General features: G+C 38.9%; 1 pseudogene; it reads right to left on the reverse strand.

The window, feature by feature from the left end:
- Positions 1–1,045: 1,045 nt before the first annotated feature.
- On the reverse strand, positions 1,046–24,175 carry LOC123058365 (uncharacterized; annotated as a pseudogene).
- Positions 24,176–26,158: the final 1,983 nt, after the last annotated feature.

The raw sequence follows: 26,158 nt of genomic DNA on the forward strand, positions 1-26,158 counted from the left end.
TTGATTAAGTCCTTGACATCGAGGTTCATCCGATGAGATCAACGCGGAACATGTGGGAGCCAACATGGGTATCCAAATCCCGCTGTTGGTTATTGACCGGAGAACGTCTCAGTCATGTCTGCATGCTTCCCGAACCCGTAGGGTCTACACACTTAAGGTTCGGTGACGCTAGGGTTATAGAGATATTAGTATGCGGTAACCCGAAAGTTGTTCGGAGTCCCGGATGAGATCCCGGACGTCACGAGGAGTTCCGGAATGGTCTGGAGGTAGAGAATTATATATAGGAAGTGCTATTTCGGCCATCGGGACAAGTTTCGGGGTCACCGGTATTGTACCGGGACCACCGGAAGGGTCCCGGGGGTCCACCGGGTGGGGCCACCTGCCCCAGGGGGCCACATGGGCTGTAGGGGGTGCGCCTTGGCCTATATGAGCCAAGAGCACCAGCCCCAAGAGGCCCATGCGCCAAGAGAAGAGGGAAAGGAAGAGTCCTAAAGGGGGAAGGCACCTCCGAGGTGCCTTGGGGAGGAGGGACTCCTCCCTTGGCGGCACCCTTCCTTGGAGGAAGGGCCAAGGCTGCGCCCCCCCCCTCTCCCTTGGCCCTATATATAGTGGGGGGAAGGGAGGGCAACCACACCTAAGGCCTGGCGCCTCCCTCTCCCTCCCGTGACACATCTCCCTCCTCCCGCAGCGCTTAACAAAGCCCTGTTGGAATCCCGCTACTTCCACCACCACGCCGTCGTGCTGCGGGATCTCCATTAACCTCTCCTTCCCCCTTGCTGGATCAAGAAGGAGGAGACGTCGCTGCTCCATACGTGTGTTGAGCGCGGAGGTGCCGTCCGCTCGGCGCTAGGATCATTGGTGATTTGAATCACGACGAGTACGACTCCATCAACCCCGTTCTCTTGAACGCTTCCGCTTAGCGATCTACAAGGGTATGTAGATGCACTCTCCTTCCCCTCGTTGCTAGTCTCTCCATAGATAGATCTTGGTGACACGTAGGAAAATTTTGAATTTCTGCTACATTCCCCAACATCTTTTCCATAAGATATTTAATAGCAGCATGATCAGTGTGAATAGTTACTTTAGAATCAACAATATAAGGTCTAAACTTATCACAAGCAAATACAACTGCTAAGAATTCTTTTTCAGTAGTAGAATAATTTCTTTGAGCATTGTCTAGAGTTTTACTAACATATTGAATAACGTTTAGTTTCTTATCAACTCTTTGTCCTAGAACAGCACCTATAGCATAATCACTAGCATCGCACATAATTTCAAAGGGTAAATTCCAATCAGGTGGCTGAACAATAGGTGCAGAGATCAATGCTTTCTTAAGTATTTCAAATGCTTCTACACAATCATTATCAAAAATAAATAGTATATCTTTTTGTATTAAATTAGTCAGAGGCCGAGAGATTTTTGAGAAGTCCTTAATGAACCTCCTATAAAAACCGGCATGACCAAGGAAACTTCTTATACCTTTGATGTCACTGGGACATGGCATCTTTTCAATAGAATCAACCTTGGCTTTATCAACTTCAATACCTCTTTCAGAAACTTTATGCCCCAAGACAATACCTTCATTAACCATAAAGTGTCACTTTTTCCAATTCAAGACAAGATTAGTTTCTTCACATCTCTGCAAAACTCGATCAAGGTTTCTCAAGCAATCATCAAAAGAAGATCCATAGACGGAAAAGTCGTCCATGAAAACCTCACAAATCTTTTCACAAAAGTCAGAGAATATAGCCATCATGCATCTTTGAAAGGTAGCAGGTGCATTACATAAACCAAAAGGCATACGTCTATAAGCAAAAGTACTAAAAGGGCATGTAAAAGTAGTCCTTGATTGATCTTTGGCTGACACAGGTATTTGAGAGAAACCAGAATAACCATCTAGAAAGCAAAAATGTGTATGTTTAGACGATCTTTCTAGCATTTGATCGATAAAAGGTAAGGGGTAATGATCTTTTTTAGTAGCCTTATTTAATTTTCGGAAATCAATTACCATCCTATAACTAGTAATAATTCTTTGAGGAATCAATTCATCTTTATCATTAGGAACGACAGTAATACCTCCCTTCTTAGGGACACAATGGACATGACTTACCCACTTACTATCAGCAACGGGATAAATTATACCTGCCTCGAGGAGATTTAGTATCTCCTTTCTTACCACTTCTTTCATTTTAGGATTCAGACAGCGTTGATGATCAGGAACTGGTTTAGCATCTTCTTCCAAATTAATTTTATGTTGACATAGAGTGAGACTAATGCCCTTAAGATCATCAAGAGTATACCCAATAGCAGCACGGTGCTTCTTCAGAGTTTTCAATGATCTCTCTTCTTCATGCTCTGAAAGGTTAGCACTAATAATAACATGATATTCTTTTTCTCATCAAGATAAGCATATTTAAGAGTATCAGGTGACGGTTTAAGCTCAAACACGGGATCACCCTTGGGTGGAGGAGGATCCCCTAGGATTTCAACAGGTAATATGTTTTCCAGAATAGGTTCCTGTTTAAAGAATACTTCATCTAATTCCCTTCTTTCATTCATAAACATATCACTTTCATGGTCTAGCAAATATTGTTCTAAAGGATCACTAGGAGGTACGGCAATAGAAGCAAGACCAATAATTTCATCCTTACTAGGTAATTCTTCTTCATGGTGTTGTCTACTAAATTTAGAAAAATTAAATTCATGAGTCATATCATCTAAACCGACAGTAACAACATCCCTTTTGCAGTCTATGGTAGCATTAACAATACTTAAGAAGGGTCTACCAAATATAATGGGACAAAAACTATCTTGTGGGGAACCAAGGACAAGAAAATCAGAAGGATATTGATGACCCACAAGTATAGGGGATCTATCATAATCCTTTCGATAAGTAAGAGTGTCGAACCCAACGAGGAGCAGAAGGAAATGATAAGCGGTTTTCAGCAAGGTATTCTCTGCATGTACTGAAATAAGTGGTAACAGATAGTTTTGTGATAAGATAATTTGTAACGAGCAACAAGTAACAAAAGTAAATAAAGTGCAGCAAGGTGGCCCAATCCTTTTTGTAGCAAAGGACAAGCCTGGACAAACTCTTATATAAGGAAAAGCGCTCCCGAGGACACATGGGAATATCGTCAAGCTAGTTTTCATCACGTTCATATAATTCGTGTTCGGTACTTTGATAATTTGACATGTGGGTGGACCGGTGCTTGGGTGGTGTTCTTACTTGAACAAGCATCCCACTTATGATTAACCTCTATTGCAAGCATCCGCAACTACAACAAAAGTATTAAGGTAAACCTAACCATAGCATGAAACATATGGATCCAAATCAGCCCCTTACGAAGCAACGCATAAACTAGGGTTTAAGCTTATGTCGCTCTAGCAACCCATCATCTACTTATTACTTCCCAATGCCTTACTCTAGGCCCAAATAATGGTGAAGTGTTATGTAGTTGACGTTCACATAACACCACTAGAGGCTAGACAACATACATCTCATCAAAATATCGAACGAATACCAAATTCACATGACTACTAATAGCAAGACTTCTCCCTTGTCCTCGGGAACAAACGTAACTACTCACAAAGCATATTCATGTTCATAATCAAAGGGGTAATAATATGCATAAAGGATCTGAACATATGATCTTCCACCAATTAAACCAACTAGCATCAACTACAAGGAGTAATTAACACTACTAGCAACCTACTAGCACCAATCCCGGACTTGGAGACAAGAATTGGATACAAGAGATGAACTAGGGTTTTGAGATGAGATGGTGCTGATGAAGATGTTGATGGAGATTGCCCTCTCTCGATGAGAGGAGCGTTGGTGATGATGATGGCGATGATTTCCCCCTCCGGGAGGGAAGTTTCCCCGGCAGAACAGCTCTGCCGGAGCTCTAGATTGGATCCGCCAAGGTTTCGCCTCATGGCGGCGGAGTTTCATCCCGAAAGGTTGCTTCTTATTTTTTTTCTCGACAAAAGACTTCATATAGCAGAAGATGGTCATCGGAGAGCCACCAGGGGGCCCACGAGGTAGGAGGCGCGCCCTAGGGGGGGCGCCCCCCTCCCTCGTGGAAAGGGTGTGGGCCCCTGGTCTTCATATTTGGCGAGGATTTTTCATTATTTATTATAAGGTATTCCGTGGAGTTTCAGCACTTTTGGAGTTGTGCAGAATATGTCTCTAATATTTGCTCCTTTTCTAGCCCAGAATTCCAGCTGCCGGCATTCTCCCTCCTTTATGTAAACCTTGTAAAATAAGAGAGAATAGCCATAAGTATTGTGACTTAATGTGAAATAACAGCCCATAATGCAATAAATATCGATATAAAAGCATGATGCAAAATGGATGTATCAACTCCCCCAAGCTTAGACCTTGCTTCTCCTCAAGCGAAACCCGATAACAATAAATATGTCCCCATGTTTAGAGGTAGAGGCGTCGATAAAAATAAAATACGGACATGACCGCATCATGATTATTCTCATAACAGCAACATACATAGATATTGTCATATGATTACTTATGTTCAAGTGATGATCTATTCATAATGGAGAAGTATGAATGAGAAACCTTATTGAGAACCAACAAACTATAACCTCAGTCATTGAAGCAATTGCAATTTATCATAACATCAGAAAGAGTCTATGTCAGAGCTAAAAAGCAAGTCCACATACTCAACTATCATCTAGTCCTTCATAATTGCTAACACTCGCGCAATACTTGTGGTTACGGAGTTTTAATCGGACACAGAGAAAGATAGGGGCTTATAGTTTCGCCCCACAACCTTTTACGTCAAGGGTAATGTCAAAAATAATAACTCATGCCACATACATCCAATTAGATATATATATCAGGTTCTTTCCAACATGCTGGGCTTGCCAAAGGATAAAATGAAAAAGGAAAGGTGAAGATCACCATGACACTTGCATAAGGTAGATGATAATAGTAAAAGATAGGCCCTTCGCAGAGGGAAGCAGAGGTTGCCATGCGCTTTTATGTTTGGATGCACAAAATCTTAATGCGAAAGAACGTCACTTCATATTGCCCCTTTTGATATGAACCTTTAATATGCAGTCCATCGCTTTTATTACTTCCACATCACAAGATCCTATAAAGCTTATTTCTCCCACACTAATCATACATATTTAGAGCAATTTTTATTGCTTTGCACCGATGACAACTTACTTGAAGGATCTTACTCAATCCATAGGTAGATATAGTGTACTCTCATGGCAAAACTGGTTTAAGGGTATTTGGAAGCACAGGTAGTATCTCTACTTGGTGCTGAGAATTTGGCTAGCATGAGGGGGAAAGGCAAGCTCAACATGTTGGATGATCCATGACAACATACTTTATCTCAGATATAATAAAACATAACCCATTATGTTGTCTTCGTTGTCCAACATCAACTCTTTAGCATGTCATATTTTGATGAGTGCTCCCAATCATAAAAGATGTCAATAATAGTATGTTTATATGTGAAACCTCTCTTTCCTTATTACTTCCTATTAATTGCAACGATGACCAAAGCTATGTCTGCCAACTCCCAACAACTTTTAATCATCACACTCTTTCTATGTGAACTTTTGTTTCTTCTTATTTTTTTTCTCTTTTCTTTTATTCACCCAAGATCATAGCAAGAAAATCAATCCCTTGACTCAACACTAATCTTTATTATATAGCTCACAGACTCGATAACATAGAGAGATCATAAGGCAAAACTCAAACTAGATCATACTAAGAACCTTTATTCTACTAGATCAAAATACTCCTGATAGGATCGAACCAAGGAAAATGGTAAAGATAGGAGTTGTGATTGTGATACGATACCGAGGCACCTCCCCCAAGCTTGGCTGTTGCCGAGGGGAGTGCCCATACCCATGTGATTATATCTCGGTTGGTGAAGAAGGTGGAGGTGTTGTTGACTTAGTTGATGGCATAGACTTCTCCCTTAATTTACGCTTGAGGACGGCATTTTGATCCCTCAGATCATCAATCTCCCACTCTAGGGTTAATATCTTTTTGCATAGGTCCTGCTTATTTTCCTGCAAGAGACGAAAAGGGATAAACTCGAATTTTGGTTTCTTTACCCTATCAGGGAGACTTGACTTTTTGAACTCCACGTGCATATCCCCAGGTTGAGGTAATGGGGCTTCATCTTCATCTGAGCTCGTCTCCTCCTTCCCATTGGGTTCATAGTCCTCTTCTTCCTCCGTGGTCCAACCATCGTGCTCCACATCTCCATAGACCTTAGGATTAGCTAAGTAATCATCCACATAGCTTTCTCCTTCCGAATCCTGGGAAGACATGTTGATCTAATCTGCAGCGGGACAGCTCGAAACAAAAACAGAGGATAATTGTGTGATACGGGAGTCAAAACCTTCGGGAGAATATATAGTGAATTTTTACCGACCAAAATACATATCGTGCAAGAAAACGGAGTCCAGAAGGCACACGAGGTGCTCACGAGGAAGGGGCGCGCCCTCCACCCTCGTGGGGCCCTCGTGTCCTTCTCGGACTGCTACTTAATTTTCTATTTTTCTAAATATTCCAAAACAGAGAAATATGGCCTTAAAAATTGTTTTGGAGTTGGTTTACTTACCGTACCACATACCTATTCCTTTTCGGAGTCTTAAACGTTCTAGAGAGTGTCCCTTATGTATTCCTCCAGGGTTACGGTTTCAATATTTATGGGATTACCCGAGATATAATGTTTGATTCTTTGACCGTTTACCACCTTCGGATTTGTGCCTTCGAAGTTGTTGATTTTTATGGCACCGGAATGATAGACCTCCTCGATAACATAGGGGCCTTCCCATTTGGAGAGAAGTTTACCTACAAAAAATCTTAAACGAGAGTTGTATTGCAATACATAATCACCTACATTAAACTCACGCTTTTGTATCCTTTTGTCATGCCATCTTTTAACCTTTTCTTTAAACAACTTCGCATTTTCATAAGCTTGGGTTCTCCATTCATCAAGTGAGCTAATATCAAATAACCTCTTTTCACCGGCAAGTTTGAAATCATAGTTGAGCTCTTTAATAGCCCAATATGCCTTATGTTCTAGTTCGAGAGGTAAGTGACATGCTTTTCCATATACCATTTTATACGGAGACATACCCATAGGATTTTTATATGCAGTTCTATAGGCCCATAATGCGTCATCAAGTTTCTTGGACCAATTCTTTCTAGACCTATTAACAGTCTTTTGCAAAATTAATTTGAGTTCTCTATTACTCAATTCTACTTGACCACTAGACTGTGGGTGATACGGAGATGCAATTCTATGATTGACGTCATATTTAGCAAGCATTTTACAGAAAGCACCATGAATAAAATGTGAACCACCATCAGTCATTAAATATCTAGGGACTCCAAACCTCGAAAAAATAACTTCTTTAAGCATTTTAATAGAAGTGTTATGATCAGCACTACTAGTTGGAATAGCTTCTACCCACTTAGTAATGTAATCAACAGCAACTAAAATATGTGTATATCCATTAGAGGCAGGAAATGGTCCCATATAATCAAAGCCCCGAACATCAAATGGTTCAATAACAAGTGAATAATTCATAGGCATTTCTTGACGTCTACTAATATTACCAATTCTTTGACAGTCGTCACAAGATAGGACAAACTTACGGGCATCCTTGAAGAGAGTAGGCCAATAAAAACCGGATTGCAATACCTTATGTGCAATTCTATCTCCCGCGTGGTGTCCTCCATAAGTTTCGGAGTGGCACTTGTGTAGGATCTGTTCCTGTTCATGCTCAGGTACACAACGTCTAATAACACCATGTACTCCTTCTTTATAAAGATGTGGGTCATCCCAAAAGTAATGTCTCAAATCATAGAAGAACTTTTTCTTTTGTTGGTATGTGAAGCTAGGTGGTATAAATTTAGCAACTATGTAATTAGCATAATCAGCATACCAAGGGGTACTACGAGAAGTACTTATGACATTTAATTGTTCATCAGGAAAGCTATCATCAATAGTAGTGGGTCATCAAGAACATTCTCTAACCTAGATAAGTTGCCTGCAACGGGGTTCTCAGCTCCTTTTCTATCAACAATATGCAAATCAAATTCTTGTAGCAAGAGAACCCATCTAATAAGTCTAGGTTTAGCATCTTTCTTCTCCATAAGATATTTAATAGCAGCATGATCGGTGTGGATAGTTACTTTAGAATCAACAATATAAGGTCTGAACTTATCACAAGCAAATACAACTGCTAAAAGTTCTTTTTCAGTAGTAGCATAATTTCTTTGAGCATTGTCTAGAGTCTTACTAGCATAATGGATAACATTTAATTTCTTATGAACTCTTTTCCCTAGCACAACACCTACGGCATAATCGCTAGCATCACACATGATTTCAAAGGGTAAATTCCAATCAGGTGGCTGAACAATAGGTGCAGAGACTAATGCTTTCTTAAGTATTTCAAATGCTTCTACACAATCCTCATCGAAGACAAATGGTATATCTTTTTGTAATAAATTAGTCAGAGGCCGAGAAATTTTTGAGAAGTCCTTAATGAACCTCCTATAAAATCCGGCATGACCAAGGAAACTTCTTATACCTTTGATGTCCTTGGGACATGGCATCTTTTCAATAGCATCAACCTTGGCTTTATCAACTTCAATACCTCTTTCAGAAACTTTATGCCCCAAGACAATACCCTCATTAACCATAAAGTGGCACTTTTCCCAATTCAAGACAAGATTATTTTCTTCACATCTCTGCAAAACTCGATCAAGATTGCTCAAGCAATCATCAAAAGAAGATCCATAGACGGAAAAGTCATTCATGAAAACCTCACAAATCTTTTCACAGAAGTCAGAGAATATAGCCATCATGCATCTTTGAAAGGTAGCAGGTGCATTACATAAACCAAAAGGCATATGTCTATAAGCAAAAGTACCAAAAGGGCATGTAAAAGTAGTCTTTGATTGATCTTTAGCCGACACAGGTATTTGAGAGAAACCAGAATAACCATCTAGAAAGTAGTAATGTGTATGCTTGCGTAATATTTCTAGCATTTGATCGATAAAAGGTAAGGGGTAATGATCTTTCTTAGTAGCCTTATTTAATTTGCGGAAATCAATTACCATCCTATAACCCGTAATAATTCTTTGTGGAATCAATTCATATTTATCATTAGGAACAACAGTAATACCTCCCTTCTTAGGGACACAATGAACAGGACTTACCCACTAACTTTCAGCAACGGGATAAATTGTACCTGCCTCCAGAAGCTTTAGTATTTCTTTTCTTACCACTTCTTTCATTTTAGGATTCAGACGTCGTTGAGGATCACGAACTGGTTTGGCATCTGCTTCCAAATTTATTTTATGTTGACATAGAGTGGGACTAATGCCCTTTAGATCATCCAGAGTATATCCAATAGCAGCACGGTGCTTCTTCAGACTTTTCAATAATCTTTCTTCTTCATGCTCTGAAAGGTTAGCACTAATAATGACAGGATATATCTTCTTTTCATCAAGATAAGCATATTTAAGATTATCAGGCAAGGGTTTAAGCTCAAACACGGGATCACCCTTAGGTGGACGAGGATCCCCTAGGATTTCAACAGGCAAATTGTGTTTCAGAATAGGTTCCTCTTTAAAAAATACTTCATCTATTTCCCTTCTTTCATTCATAAACATATCATTCTCATGGTCTAGCAAATATTGGTCTAAAGGATCACAAGGAGGTACGGCAATAGAAGTAAGACCAATAATTTCATCCTTACTATGCAATTCTTCTTCACGGTGTTGTTTACTAAATTTAGAGAAATTAAACTCATGAGTCATATCATCTAAGCCGACAGTAACAACATCCCTTGTGCAATCTATGGTGGCATTAACAGTATTTAAGAAGGGTCTACCAAATATAATGGGACAAAAGCTATCTTGTGGGGAACCAAGAACAAGAAAATCAGCAGGATATTTAGTTTTCCCACACAAGACTTCAACATCTCTAACAATTCCCATTGGTGAAATAGTATCTCTATTAGCAAGTTTAATAGTAACATCAATTTCTTCTAACTCAACAGGTGCAATATCATGCATAATTTCTTTGTATAAGTCAATAGGTATTGCACTAGCACTAGCACCCATATCACATAAGCCATGATAACAATGATCTCCTATTTTAACAAAAATAACAGGCATGCCTACCATGGGTCTAGGTTTATCTATATCACGGGGTTTAGCAATTCTAGCAGTTTCATTACAGAAGTAAATAACATGCCCATCAATATTATCAGACAAGAGATATTTAACAATAGCAATATTAGGTTCAACCTTAACTTGCTCAGGAGGTGTATATGTTTTAATATTGCTTTTATGAACCATAGTTGAAGCTATAGCATGATCCTTTATCCTAACAGGGAAAGGTGGTTTCTCAACATAACAAGTAGGAACAATAGGATCATTATAAGTGACAGTCTTTTCTTCAACTTTAATAGGTGCAGCTACTTTTACTTCTATGGGAGGATGATATTTAAACCACTTCTCCTTAGGGAGATCAACATAAGTAGCAAAAGATTCACAGAAAGAAGCTACTATCTCAGAATCAAGTCCATATTTAGTGCTAAACTTACGGAAAATATTGGTATCCATAAAAGATTTAACACAATCAAACTTAGGTGTCATACCTGACTCCTTACCATTGTCGAGGTCCCAACCTTCAGATTTGCATTTAATTCTATCCAATAAAACCCATCTAAATCCAATAGTCTTCATCATAAAGGAGCCAGCACAAGAAGTATCGAGCATGGTGCGATTATTTTCAGAAAGCCGAGCATAAATTTTTTGAAGAATTATTTCTCTTGGGAACTCATGATTGGGGCATGAATATAACATTGATTTAAGCCTCCCCCAAGCTTGAGCGATGCTTTCTCCTTTGCGAGGTCAAAAATTATATATATAATTGCGGTCACGATGAACAAGATGCATAGGGTAATACTTTTGACGAAATTCCAATTTCAATCTTCTATAGTTCCACGATCTCATATCATCACATAGCCTATACCATGTCAATGTGTCTCCCTTCAAAGATAAAGGGAAGACCTTCTTCTTAGCAACATCATCGCGTATACCTGCAAGCTTAAATAATCCACAAACTTCATCCACATATATTAGATGTTCATCAGGATGCTTTGTTCCATCTCTTGTAAAAGGATTAGCTAGCAGTTTTTCTATCATACCCGAAGGATACTCATAAGGAATTTTATTTTCAATAGGTTCAGTAGGTTGAGGATCAACTCTTTGCTCTACTGGTCAGGGTGAAGATACCCCGAACAAGCCCCTCAAAGGATTACTTTCCATAGTAACAAGTGACAGTAAATTTCAGCACACAATATAAATTTTTCCTTACCAAATTCCACCTACCAAAGGCGCTTCACTCCCCGGCAACGGCGCCAGAAAAGAGTCTTGATGACCCACAAGTATAGGGGATCTATCGTAGTCCTTTCGATAAGTAAGAGTGTCTAACCCAACGAGGAGCAGAAGGAAATGATAAGCGGTTTTCAGCAAGGTATTCTCTGCAAGTACTGAAATAAGTGGTAACAGATACTTTTGTGATAAGATAATTTGTAACGAGCAACAAGTAACAAAAGTAAAGAAAGTGCAGCAAGGTGGCCCAATCCTTTTTGTAGCAAAGGACAAGCCTGGACAAACTCTTATATAAGGAAAAGCGCTCCCGATGACACATGGGAATATCGTCAAGCTAGTTTTCATCACGTTCATATAATTCGTGTTCGGTACTTTGATAATTTGACATGTGGGTGGACCGGTGCTTGGGTGTTGTTCTTACTTGAACAAGCATCCCACTTATGATTAACCTCTATTGCAAGCATCCGCAACTACAACAAAAGTATTAGGGTAAACCTAACCATAGCATGAAACATATGGATCCAAATCAGGCCCTTACGAAGCAACGCATAAACTAGGGTTTAAGCTTCTGTCACTCTAGCAACCCATCATCTACTTATTACTTCCCAATGCCTTCCTCTAGGCCCAAATAATGGTGAAGTGTTATGTAGTCTACGTTCACATAACACCACTAGAGGCTAGACAACATACATCTCATCAAAATATCGAATGAATACCAAATTCACATGACTACTAATAGCAAGACTTCTCCCTTGTCCTCAGGAACAAACGTAACTACTCACAAAGCATATTCATGTTCATAATCAGAGGGGTAATAATATGCATAAAGGATCTGAACATATGATCTTCCACCAATTAAACTAACTAGCATCAACTACAAGGAGTAATTAACACTACTAGCAACCTACTAGCACCAATCCCGGACTTGGAGACAAGAATTGGATACAAGATATGAACTAGGGTTTTGAGATGAGATGGTGCGGATGAAGATGTTGATGGAGATTGCCCTCTCCCGATGAGAGGAGCGTTGGTGATGACGATGGCGATGATTTCCCCCTCTAGGAGGGAAGTTTCCCCGGCAGAATAGCTCTGCCGAAGCTCTAGATTGGATCCGCCAAGGTTCCGCCTCGTGGCGGCGGAGTTTCCTCCCGAAAGGTTGCTTCTTTTTTTATCGACGAAAGACTTCATATAGTAGAAGATGGTCATCGGAGAGCCACCAGGGGGCCCACGAGGTAGGGGGCGCGCCCCACCCTCGTGGAAAGGGTGTGGGCCCCCTTGGTCTTCATCTTTGGCGAGGATTTTTCATTATTTATTATAAGGTATTCCGTGGAGTTTCAGGACTTTTGGAGTTGTGCAGAATAGGTCTCTAATATTTGCTCCTTTTTCAGCCCAGAATTCCAGCTGCCGGCATTCTCCCTCCTTTATGTAAACCTTGTAAAATAAGAGAGAATAGCCATAAGTATTGTGACTTAATGTGAAATAACAACCCATAATGCGATAAATATCGATATAAAAGCATGATGCAAAATGGACATATCAGATATTTAGTTTTCCCACACAAGACTTCAACATCTCTAAAAATTCCCATTGGTGAAATAGTATCTCTATTAGCAAGTTTAATTGTAACATCAATATCTTCCATCTCAGCAGGTGCAATATCATGCATAACTTCTTGGTATAAAGAATAAGGTATTGCACTAGCACTAGCACCCATATCACATAAGCCATGATAACAATGATCTCCTATTTTAACAGACATAACAGGCATACCTACCACAGGTCTAGGTTTATCTGTATCACGGGGTTTAGCAATTCTAGCAGTTCATTACAGAAATAAATAACATGCCCATCTATATTATCAGACAAGAGATCTTTAACAATAGCAATATTAGGTTCAACTTTAACTTGCTCAGGAGGTGTATATGTTTTAATATTGCTTTTACGAATCACAGTTGAAGCTTTAGCATGATCCTTTATCCTAACAGGGAAAGGTGGTTTCTCAACATAAGAAGTAGGAACAATAGGATCATTATAAGTAATAGTCTTTTCTTCAACTTTAATAGGTGTAGCTACTTTTACTTCTATGGGAGGATGATATTTAAACCACTTCTCCTTGGGGAGATCAACATAAGCAGCAAAAGATTCATAGAAAGAAGCTACTATCTCAGAGTCAAGTCCATATTTAGTGCTAAATTTACGAAAAATATCGGTATCCATAAAATATTTAACACAATCAAAACTAGGTGTCATACCTGACTCCTTACCATTGTCGAGGTCCCAATCTTCGGAGTTGCGTTTAATTCTTTCCAATAAATCCCATTTGAATTCAATAGACTTCATCATAAAAGAGGCAGCACAAGAAGTATCAAGCATGGTGCGATTGTTACCAGAAAGCCGAGCATAAAATTTTTGAATAATCATTTCTCTTGAGAGCTCATGATTGGGGCATGAATATAACATTGATTTAAGCCTCCCCCAAGCTTGAGCGATGCTTTCTCCTTCGCGAGGCCAAAAATTATAATGCTTTGGTCCGGTACTCTATTAAAAGGAGGCCTTAATATCCCTTAGTTTCCAATAGGACCCTGCTGCCACGGGAGGGTAGGACAAAAGATGTCATGCAAGTTCTTTTCCATAAGCACGTATGACTATATTCGGAATACATGCCTACATTACATTGATGAACTGGAGCTAGTTCTGTGTTACCCTAGGTTATGACAGTTACATGATCAATTGCATCCGGCATAATTCTCCATCACCGATCCAATGCCTACGAGTTTTTCCTATATCGTTCTTCGCTTATTTACTTTTCCATCGCTACTGTTACAGTCACTACAAAACCCAAAAATATTACTTTTGCTACCATTACCTTTTGCCACAGTTACCACTACTATCATATTACTTTGCTACTAAACACTTTGCTGCAGATATTAAGTTTCCAGGTGTGGTTGAATTGACAACTCAGCTGCTAATACTTGAGAATATTCTTTGGCTCCCCTTGTGTTGAATCAATAAATTTGGGTTGAATACTCTACCCTCTAAAACTGTTGCGATCCCCTATACTTGTGGGTTATCAAGAACATTTTTTGGCGCTGTTGCCGGGGAGCATAGCTCTATTCTTTGAGTCACTTGGGATTTATATCTGCTTATCATTATGAAGAACTTGAAAGATCAAAGAACCAAGATTTTTCCCTCAACTACAAGGGGAGGTAAGGAACTGCCATCTAGCTCTGCACTTGATTCACCTTCTGTTTTGAGTAAGCTTGCGACACCTAAACCTGCTTCTGCTATTAATTCCAATATGTCGCATGTTATTGATGATACCACTTTTGCTATGCATGATACTTAAGATGAAACTACTTCTATGCTTGATAATACTGTGCCACTTGGTGAACTTCTTGATGAACAACTTGCTAGGGCTAGAGAGAATGAAATTATTGAAACTGATAATATTGATGAAAAAGATGATGAAGATTCTCCCCCTAGATATGAATTGCATGTTGTTCCTGAGGGTTATGTTATGGATGAAGAGACCGCTAGAGACTTTCTTGCCTGCAATGGTAGAAGTGATCTTAAGAAGCTATTAGCTAAGCTTAAAGAAAAAGCTCTGAATGCTAGAATGAAATATGATCCTGCTTATGCCACTTCACCTATCTTTTTTACTGATAAGGATTATGATTTCTCTGTTGATCCTGAGTTAATTACTTTGGTTGAATCTGATCCTTTCTATGGCTATGAATCTGAAACTGTTGTGGCACATCTTACTAAATTAAATGATATAGCTACCCTGTTCACTAATGATGAGAGAACACGCTATTATTACATCCTTAAATTATTTCCGTTCTCATTAAAGGGTGATGCTAAGATATGGTTTAATTCTCTTGATCCTGGTTGTGTGCATAGTCCCCGGGATATGATTTACTACTTCTCTGCTAAATATTTCCCCACTCATAAGAAACAAGCTGCTTTAAGGGAGATATATAATTTTGTGCAATTTGAAGAAGAGATTCTCCCACAAGCTTGGGGAGGCTTCTCCAATTACTTAATGCTTTGCCTGATCATCCTCTCAAGAAAAATGAAATACTTGATATCTTTTCTAATGGACTAACCGATGCTTCCAGAGATTACCTGGATAGTTATGCTGGTTGTGTTTTCAGGGAAAGAACTGTTGATCAAGCTGAAATTCTATTGAATAATATGTTGACTAATGAAAATAATTGGACACTTCCAGAACCAACTCCTAAGCCAACTCCGAAGAAAAGGGGTATTCTATTTCTCAGTCTTGAAGATATGCAAGAGGCAAAGAAATCTATGAAAGAAAAGGTATAAAAGCTGAAGATGTTAAGAATTTACCGCCTGTTGAAGAAATACATGGTCTTAATTCATCACCTATTGAAGAAACACATGGTCTCGATAACCCGACACAGGTAGTAAAGGTAAATTCTCTCTATAGATATGATAAAGCTGAAATCCCTCCTGGTAAATTTGCTAGCCAATGTTTGGATGAATTTGATAACTTTATGGTTAGCAAGAAGATTTTAATGCTTATGTTGGTAGACAATTGAAACATAATGCGTATATGATTGAACACTTGGGTGATTATATGGCTAATGTCAAAGGTGAACTTAAACTTATTAGTAAACATGCTTCTATGGTTACCACTCAAGTAGAACAAGTGCTTAAGGCTCGGAATGATTTGCTCAATGAATTAAATAAGAAGAAGAATGATAATGTTGTTAGAGTTATGACTAGAGGTGGTAAAATGACTCAGGAACCTTTGTATCCTGAGGGCCATCCTAAGAGAATTGAGCAATATTCTCAAAGAATTAATATTGACGCACCTAGTCCTTCTAAAAGGAAGAAAAAGAAGAATGATAGGACTTGCATGCTTCTAGTGAACCTGTTGTTGACACACCTGAGAATCCCAATGACATTTCTATTTCTGATGCTGAAACACAATCCGGTAATGAACATGAACCTAGTGATAATGTTAATGATGATGTTCATGTTGATGCTCAACCTAGCAATAATAATGATGTAGAAATTGAACCTGTTGTTGATCTAATAACCCACAATCAAAGAATCAACATTATGATAAGAGAGACTTTGTTGCTAGGAAACACGGTAAAGAAAGAGAATCATGGGTTCAGAAACCCATGCCTTTTCCTCCTAAACCATCCAAGAAAAAGGATGATGAGGATTTTGAGTGCTTTGCTGAAATGATTAGACCTATCTTTTTGCGTATGCGTTTGACTGATATGCTTAAAATGAATCCTTATGCTAAATATATGAAGGAAATTGTTACTAATAAAAGAAAGATACCGAAAGCTGAAATTTCCACCATGCTTGCAAATTATACTTTTAAAGGTGGAATACCTAAGAAGCTAGGAGATCCAGGAGTACCAACTATACCATGCTCCATTAAAAGAAACTATGTTAAAACTGCTTTATGTGACCTTGGAGCCGATGTTAGTGTTATGCCTCTCTCTTTATATCTTAGACTTGATTTGAATAAGTTGACACCTACTGAAATATCTTTGCAAATGGCTGCTAAATCAACTGCTATACCTGTCGGTATTTGTGAGGATGTGCCTGTTGTGGTTGCAAACGTTACTATTTTAACGGACTTTGTTATTCTTGATATACGCGAGGATGATAGTATGTCCATTATTCTTGGAAGACCCTTCTTGAATACTGCAGGGGCTGTTATTGATTGCACCAAAGGCAATGTCACTTTTCATGTTAATGGTAATGAGCATATGGTACACTTTCCGAGGAAACAACCTCAAATCCACAGTATCAATTCTATTGGAAAATTTTCAACAATTACTATTGGAGGTTTTGAATTTCCTCTTCCTACTGTCAAGAAGAAATATGGTATTCTTATTGTTGGGGACATGCATATCCCCGTTGAGTTAACCTAGTGTTATTCGAAAATTCTCCGGTTTCATGTTATTCGAAATGAGTTTGTTAACAAGACCTGATCAACCTTGTTAGTGGGTTCCTTTTGATGAGCATGAGATGGATGAATTTAGAAAGCGCAACTTTCTGTACCCTCTTTTTACTTTCTATTATTTATATTAAATAAATCAAAAATAGTATTTTCTATTTGTTTTTCTGAATTATCCATGCAATAAAAATACCCCGAAAATAAAAGTTCTCCAAATGCCCTGAAATTTAAATATGATTTTTTCTAGAATATTTTAGAATATCTGGCACTGAAAACACAACAGGGGGAGCAGCCACATGCCCACGAGGGTGAGGGTGCGCCCCCTGCCTCGTGGGCCCATGGTGTCTCCCCTCAACTTATTCCAGCTACCACACACTCCTTCTTCCTCCCACAAAAATCACCAACCAGCTCAAACCCGAGTTCAAGCTCATCTTGCTGCCATTTTCGATCTCCTAGCTCAAAGCTCCATTCACAAAACTGCTTTAGGGGATTGTTCTTTGGTATGTGACTCCTCCAATGGTCCAATTAGTTTTTGTTCTAGTGCTTTATTCATTGCAAATTTTTGCTGCTTAGGTGACCCTGTTCTTGAGCTTGCATGTCAAATTTATGTGGTCAAAAGTAGTTTTGATGCATGATATTGCCTCTAGGCACTTGTAGGAGTAGTTGCTATCAATATTGTTGAGTTTGGTTCACTTTTATTTTGAAGTTACTAAAAATTTTAGAAATTTTTCAAAGGAAGAAATATGTTTGGGAAACTGTACCAAGGTGGTTCTTCAAGGAAGCAAGGACCCAGGCCCGTAATACGCGATGCGGACGAGGAACCACCAAGAGACGCTCAAGTGCGGCCTTGTGAATGACCGTCAGAAGACTTCATGATCCGAGTAGGAATTAAAGAGGAATTTGATGCATATGTGTGTAATGCTGATCTGGAGAGCTTCGAGGCAGATAAGTGACGTCAATACCTCTATTTAACTGATTCATTTGTGAGAAGGTTTAAATTTTCATCAATTCTCAAACTGTCCTATTTGATCTTTATGATAAATCTTATACCATGGACTTAGAAGATTTTAACACTACTTGTAAACTCCCTCAGTGGGGTGATGTTAGTGAACCTCGCAAATCTGAATGTAGAGATTTTCTTGCTAGTATTACAGTGGGGGAATCTAGAGATGTAACACAAGCCACCAAGAGACGCTCAAGAAGAATACTTCATCTAATTCCCTTCTTTCATTCATAAACATATCACTTTCATGGTCTAGCAAATATTGTTCTAAAGGATCACTAGGAGGTACGACAATAGAAGCAAGACCAATAATTTCATCCTTACTAGGTAATCTTCTTCATGGTGTTGTCTACTAAATTTAGAAAAATTAAATTCATGAGTCATATCATCTAAACCGACAGTAACAACATCCCTTTTGCAGTCTATGGTAGCATTAACAATACTTAAGAAGGGTCTACCAAATATAATGGGACAAAAACTATCTTGTGGGGAACCAAGGACAAGAAAATCAGAAGGATATTGATGACCCACAAGTATAGGGGATCTATCATAATCCTTTCGATAAGTAAGAGTGTCGAACCCAACGAGGAGCAGAAGGAAATGATAAGCGGTTTTCAGCAAGGTATTCTCTGCATGTACTGAAATAAGTGGTAACAGATAGTTTTGTGATAAGATAATTTGTAACGAGCAACAAGTAACAAAAGTAAATAAAGTGCAGCAAGGTGGCCCAATCCTTTTGTAGCAAAGGACAAGCCTGGACAAACTCTTATATAAGGAAAAGCGCTCCCGAGGACACATGGGAATATCGTCAAGCTAGTTTTCATCACGTTCATATAATTCGTGTTCGGTACTTTGATAATTTGACATGTGGGTGGACCGGTGCTTGGGTGGTGTTCTTACTTGAACAAGCATCCCACTTATGATTAACCTCTATTGCAAGCATCCGCAACTACAACAAAAGTATTAAGGTAAACCTAACCATAGCATGAAACATATGGATCCAAATCAGCCCCTTACGAAGCAACGCATAAACTAGGGTTTAAGCTTCTGTCGCTCTAGCAACCCATCATCTACTTATTACTTCCCAATGCCTTACTCTAGGCCCAAATAATGGTGAAGTGTTATGTAGTTGACGTTCACATAACACCACTAGAGGCTAGACAACATACATCTCATCAAAATATCGAACGAATACCAAATTCACATGACTACTAATAGCAAGACTTCTCCCTTGTCCTCGGGAACAAACGTAACTACTCACAAAGCATATTCATGTTCATAATCAAAGGGGTAATAATATGCATAAAGGATCTGAACATATGATCTTCCACCAATTAAACCAACTAGCATCAACTACAAGGAGTAATTAACACTACTAGCAACCTACTAGCACCAATCCCGGACTTGGAGACAAGAATTGGATACAAGAGATGAACTAGGGTTTTGAGATGAGATGGTGCTGATGAAGATGTTGATGGAGATTGCCCTCTCTCGATGAGAGGAGCGTTGGTGATGATGATGGCGATGATTTCCCCCTCCGGGAGGGAAGTTTCCCCGGCAGAACAGCTCTGCCGGAGCTCTAGATTGGATCTGCCAAGGTTTCGCCTCATGGCGGCGGAGTTTCATCCCGAAAGGTTGCTTCTTATTTTTTTTCTCGACAAAAGACTTCATATAGCAGAAGATGGTCATCGGAGAGCCACCAGGGGGCCCACGAGGTAGGAGGCGCGCCCTAGGGGGGGCGCCCCCCTACCTCATGGAAAGGGTGTGGGCCCCTGGTCTTCATATTTGGCGAGGATTTTTCATTATTTATTATAAGGTATTTCGTGGAGTTTCAGCACTTTTGGAGTTGTGCAGAATAGGTCTCTAATATTTGCTCCTTTTCTAGCCCGGAATTCCAGCTGCCGGCATTCTCCCTCCTTTATGTAAACCTTGTAAAATAAGAGAGAATAGCCATAAGTATTGTGACTTAATGTGAAATAACAGCCCATAATGCAATAAATATCGATATAAAAGCATGATGCAAAATGGATGTATCAACTCCCCCAAGCTTAGACCTTGCTTGTCCTCAAGCGAAACCCGATAACAATAAATGTGTCCCCATGTTTAGAGGTAGAGGCGTCGATAAAAATAAAATACGGACATGACCGCATCATGATTATTCTCATAACAGCAACATACATAGATATTGTCATATGATTACTTATGTTCAAGTGATGATCTATTCATAATGGAGAAGTATGAATGAGAAACCTTATTGAGAACCAACAAACTATAACCTCAGTCATTGAAGTAATTGCAATTTATCATAACATCAGAAAGAGTCTATGTCAGAGCTAAAAAGCAAGTCCACATACTCAACTATCATCTAGTCCTTCATAATTGCTAACACTCGCGCAATACTTGTGGTTACGGAGTTTTAATCGGACACAGAGAAAGATAGGGGCTTATAGTTTCGCCCCACAACCTTTTACGTCAAGGGTAATGTCAAAAATAATAACTCATGCCACATACATCCAATTAGATATATATATCAGGTTCTTTCCAACATGCTGGGCTTGCCAAAGGATAAAATGAAAAAGGAAAGGTGAAGATCACCATGACACTTGCATAAGGTAGATGATAATAGTAAAAGATAGGCCCTTCGCAGAGGGAAGCAGAGGTTGCCATGCGCTTTTATGTTTGGATGCACAAAATCTTAATGCGAAAGAACGTCACTTCATATTGCCCCTTTTGATATGAACCTTTAATATGCAGTCCATCGCTTTTATTACTTCCACATCACAAGATCCTATAAAGCTTATTTCTCCCACACTAATCATACATATTTAGAGCAATTTTTATTGCTTTGCACCGATGACAACTTACTTGAAGGATCTTACTCAATCCATAGGTAGATATAGTGTACTCTCATGGCAAAACTGGTTTAAGGGTATTTGGAAGCACAGGTAGTATCTCTACTTGGTGCTGAGAATTTGGCTAGCATGAGGGGGAAAGGCAAGCTCAACATGTTGGATGATCCATGACAACATACTTTATCTCAGATATAATAAAACATAACCCATTATGTTGTCTTCGTTGTCCAACATCAACTCTTTAGCATGTCATATTTTGATGAGTGCTCCCAATCATAAAAGATGTCAATAATAGTATGTTTATATGTGAAACCTCTCTTTCCTTATTACTTCCTATTAATTGCAACGATGACCAAAGCTATGTCTGCCAACTCCCAACAACTTTTAATCATCACACTCTTTCTATGTGAACTTTTGTTTCTTCTTATTTTTTTTCTCTTTTCTTTTATTCACCCAAGATCATAGCAAGAAAATCAATCCCTTGACTCAACACTAATCTTTATTATATAGCTCACAGACTCGATAACATAGAGAGATCATAAGGCAAAACTCAAACTAGATCATACTAAGAACCTTTATTCTACTAGATCAAAATACTCCTGATAGGATCGAACCAAGGAAAATGGTAAAGATAGGAGTTGTGATTGTGATACGATACCGAGGCACCTCCCCCAAGCTTGGCTGTTGCCGAGGGGAGTGCCCATACCCATGTGATTATATCTCGGTTGGTGAAGAAGGTGGAGGTGTTGTTGACTTAGTTGATGGCATAGACTTCTCCCTTAATTTACGCTTGAGGACGGCATTTTGATCCCTCAGATCATCAATCTCCCACTCTAGGGTTAATATCTTTTTGCATAGGTCCTGCTTATTTTCCTGCAAGAGACGAAAAGGGATAAACTCGAATTTTGGTTTCTTTACCCTATCAGGGAGACTTGACTTTTTGAACTCCACGTGCATATCCCCAGGTTGAGGTAATGGGGCTTCATCTTCATCTGAGCTCGTCTCCTCCTTCCCATTGGGTTCATAGTCCTCTTCTTCCTCCGTGGTCCAACCATCGTGCTCCACATCTCCATAGACCTTAGGATTAGCTAAGTAATCATCCACATAGCTTTCTCCTTCCGAATCCTGGGAAGACATGTTGATCTAATCTGCAGCGGGACAGCTCAAAACAAAAACAGAGGATAATTGTGTGATACGGGAGTCAAAACCTTCGGGAGAATATATAGTGAATTTTTACCGACCAAAATACATATCGTGCAAGAAAACGGAGTCCAGAAGGCACACGAGGTGCTCACGAGGAAGGGGCGCGCCCTCCACCCTCGTGGGGCCCTCGTGTCCTTCCCGGACTGCTACTTAATTTTCTATTTTTCTAAATATTCCAAAACAGAGAAATATGGCCTTAAAAATTGTTTTGGAGTTGGTTTACTTACCGTACCACATAGCTATTCCTTTTCGGAGTCTTAAACGTTCTGGAGAGTGTCCCTTATGTATTCCTCCAGGGTTACGGTTTCAATATTTATGGGATTACCCGAGATATAATGTTTGATTCTTTGACCGTTTACCACCTTCGGATTTGTGCCTTCGAAGTTGTTGATTTTTATGGCACCGGAATGATAGACCTCCTCGATAACATAGGGGCCTTCCCATTTGGAGAGAAGTTTACCTACAAAAAATCTTAAACGAGAGTTGTATTGCAATACATAATCACCTACATTAAACTCACGCTTTTGTATCCTTTTGTCATGCCATCTTTTAACCTTTTCTTTAAACAACTTCGCATTTTCATAAGCTTGGGTTCTCCATTCATCAAGTGAGCTAATATCAAATAACCTCTTTTCACCGGCAAGTTTGAAATCATAGTTGAGCTCTTTAATAGCCCAATATGCCTTATGTTCTAGTTCGAGAGGTAAGTGACATGCTTTTCCATATACCATTTTATACGGAGACATACCCATAGGATTTTTATATGCAGTTCTATAGGCCCATAATGCGTCATCAAGTTTCTTGGACCAATTCTTTCTAGACCTATTAACAGTCTTTTGCAAAATTAATTTGAGTTCTCTATTACTCAATTCTACTTGACCACTAGACTGTGGGTGATACGGAGATGCAATTCTATGATTGACGTCATATTTAGCAAGCATTTTACGGAAAGCACCATGAATAAAATGTGAACCACCATCAGTCATTAAATATCTAGGGACTCCAAACCTCGAAAAAATAACTTCTTTAAGCATTTTAATAGAAGTGTTATGATCAGCACTACTAGTTGGAATAGCTTCTACCCACTTAGTAATGTAATCAACAGCAACTAAAATATGTGTATATCCATTAGAGGCAGGAAATGGTCCCATATAATCAAAGCCCCGAACATCAAATGGTTCAATAACAAGTGAATAATTCATAGGCATTTCTTGACGTCTACTAATATTACCAATTCTTTGACAGTCGTCACAAGATAGGACAAACTTACGGGCATCCTTGAAGAGAGTAGGCCAATAAAAACCGGATTGCAATACCTTATGTGCAATTCTATCTCCCGCGTGGTGTCCTCCATAAGTTTCGGAGTGGCACTTGTGTAGGATCTGTTCCTGTTCATGCTCAGGTACACAACGTCTAATAACACCATGTACTCCTTCTTTATAAAGATGTGGGTCATCCCAAAAGTAATGTCTCAAATCATAGAAGAACTTTTTCTTTTGTTGGTATGTGAAGCTAGGTGGTATAAATTTAGCAACTATGTAATTAGCATAATCAGCATACCAAGGGGTACTACGAGAAGTACTTATGACATTTAATTGTTCATCAGGAAAGCTATCATCAATAGGTAGTGGGTCATCAAGAACATTCTCTAACCTAGATAAGTTGCCTGCAACGGGGTTCTCAGCTCCTTTTCTATCAACAATATGCAAATCAAATTCTTGTAGCAAGAGAACCCATCTAATAAGTCTAGGTTTAGCATCTTTCTTCTCCATAAGATATTTAATAGCAGCATGATCGGTGCGGATAGTTACTTTAGAATCAACAATATAAGGTCTGAACTTATCACAAGCAAATACAACTGCTAAAAGTTCTTTTTCAGTAGTAGCATAATTTCTTTGAGCATTGTCTAGAGTCTTACTAGCATAATGGATAACATTTAATTTCTTATGAACTCTTTTCCCTAGCACAACACCTACAGCATAATCGCTAGCATCACACATGATTTCAAAGGGTAAATTCCAATCAGGTGGCTGAACAATAGGTGCAGAGACTAATGCTTTCTTAAGTATTTCAAATGCTTCTACACAATCCTCATCGAAGACAAATGGTATATCTTTTTGTAATAAATTAGTCAGAGGCCGAGAAATTTTTGAGAAGTCCTTAATGAACCTCCTATAAAATCCGGCATGACCAAGGAAACTTCTTATACCTTTGATGTCCTTGGGACATGGCATCTTTTCAATAGCATCAACCTTGGCTTTATCAACTTCAATACCTCTTTCAGAAACTTTATGCCCCAAGACAATACCCTCATTAACCATAAAGTGGCACTTTTCCCAATTCAAGACAAGATTATTTTCTTCACATCTCTGCAAAACTCGATCAAGATTGCTCAAGCAATCATCAAAAGAAGATCCATAGACGGAAAAGTCATCCATGAAAACCTCACAAATCTTTTCACAGAAGTCAGAGAATATAGCCATCATGCATCTTTGAAAGGTAGCAGGTGCATTACATAAACCAAAAGGCATATGTCTATAAGCAAAAGTACCAAAAGGGCATGTAAAAGTAGTCTTTGATTGATCTTTAGCCAACACAGGTATTTGAGAGAAACCAGAATAACCATCTAGAAAGTAGTAATGTGTATGCTTGCGTAATATTTCTAGCATTTGATCGATAAAAGGTAAGGGGTAATGATCTTTCTTAGTAGCCTTATTTAATTTGCGGAAATCAATTACCATCCTATAACCCGTAATAATTCTTTGTGGAATCAATTCATATTTATCATTAGGAACAACAGTAATACCTCCCTTCTTAGGGACACAATGAACAGGACTTACCCACTAACTTTCAGCAACGGGATAAATTGTACCTGCCTCCAGAAGCTTTAGTATTTCTTTTCTTACCACTTCTTTCATTTTAGGATTCAGACGTCGTTGAGGATCATGAACTGGTTTGGCATCTGCTTCCAAATTTATTTTATGTTGACATAGAGTGGGACTAATGCCCTTTAGATCATCCAGAGTATATCCAATAGCAGCACGGTGCTTCTTTAGAGTTTTCAATAATCTTTCTTCTTCATGCTCTGAAAGGTTAGCACTAATAATGACAGGATATATCTTATTTTCATCAAGATAAGCATATTTAAGATTATCAGGCAAGGGTTTAAGCTCAAACACGGGATCACCCTTAGGTGGAGGAGGATCCCCTAGGATTTCAACAGGCAAATTGTGTTTCAGAATAGGTTCCTCTTTAAAAAATACTTCATCTATTTCCCTTCTTTCATTCATAAACATATCATTCTCATGGTCTAGCAAATATTGGTCTAAAGGATCACAAGGAGGTACGGCAATAGAAGTAAGACCAATAATTTCATCCTTACTATGCAATTCTTCTTCACGGTGTTGTTTACTAAATTTAGAGAAATTAAACTCATGAGTCATATCATCTAAGCCGACAGTAACAACATCCCTTGTGCAATCTATGGTGGCATTAACAGTATTTAAGAAGGGTCTACCAAATATAATGGGACAAAAGCTATCTTGTGGGGAACCAAGAACAAGAAAATCAGTAGGATATTTAGTTTTCCCACACAAGACTTCAACATCTCTAACAATTCCCATTGGTGAAATAGTATCTCTATTAGCAAGTTTAATAGTAACATCAATTTCTTCTAACTCAACAGGTGCAATATCATGCATAATTTCTTTGTATAAGTCAATAGGTATTGCACTAGCACTAGC

Source organism: Triticum aestivum, chromosome 3A (genome assembly GCF_018294505.1).
Source record: "Triticum aestivum cultivar Chinese Spring chromosome 3A, IWGSC CS RefSeq v2.1, whole genome shotgun sequence".
NCBI classification, from domain to species: domain Eukaryota; kingdom Viridiplantae; phylum Streptophyta; class Magnoliopsida; order Poales; family Poaceae; genus Triticum; species Triticum aestivum.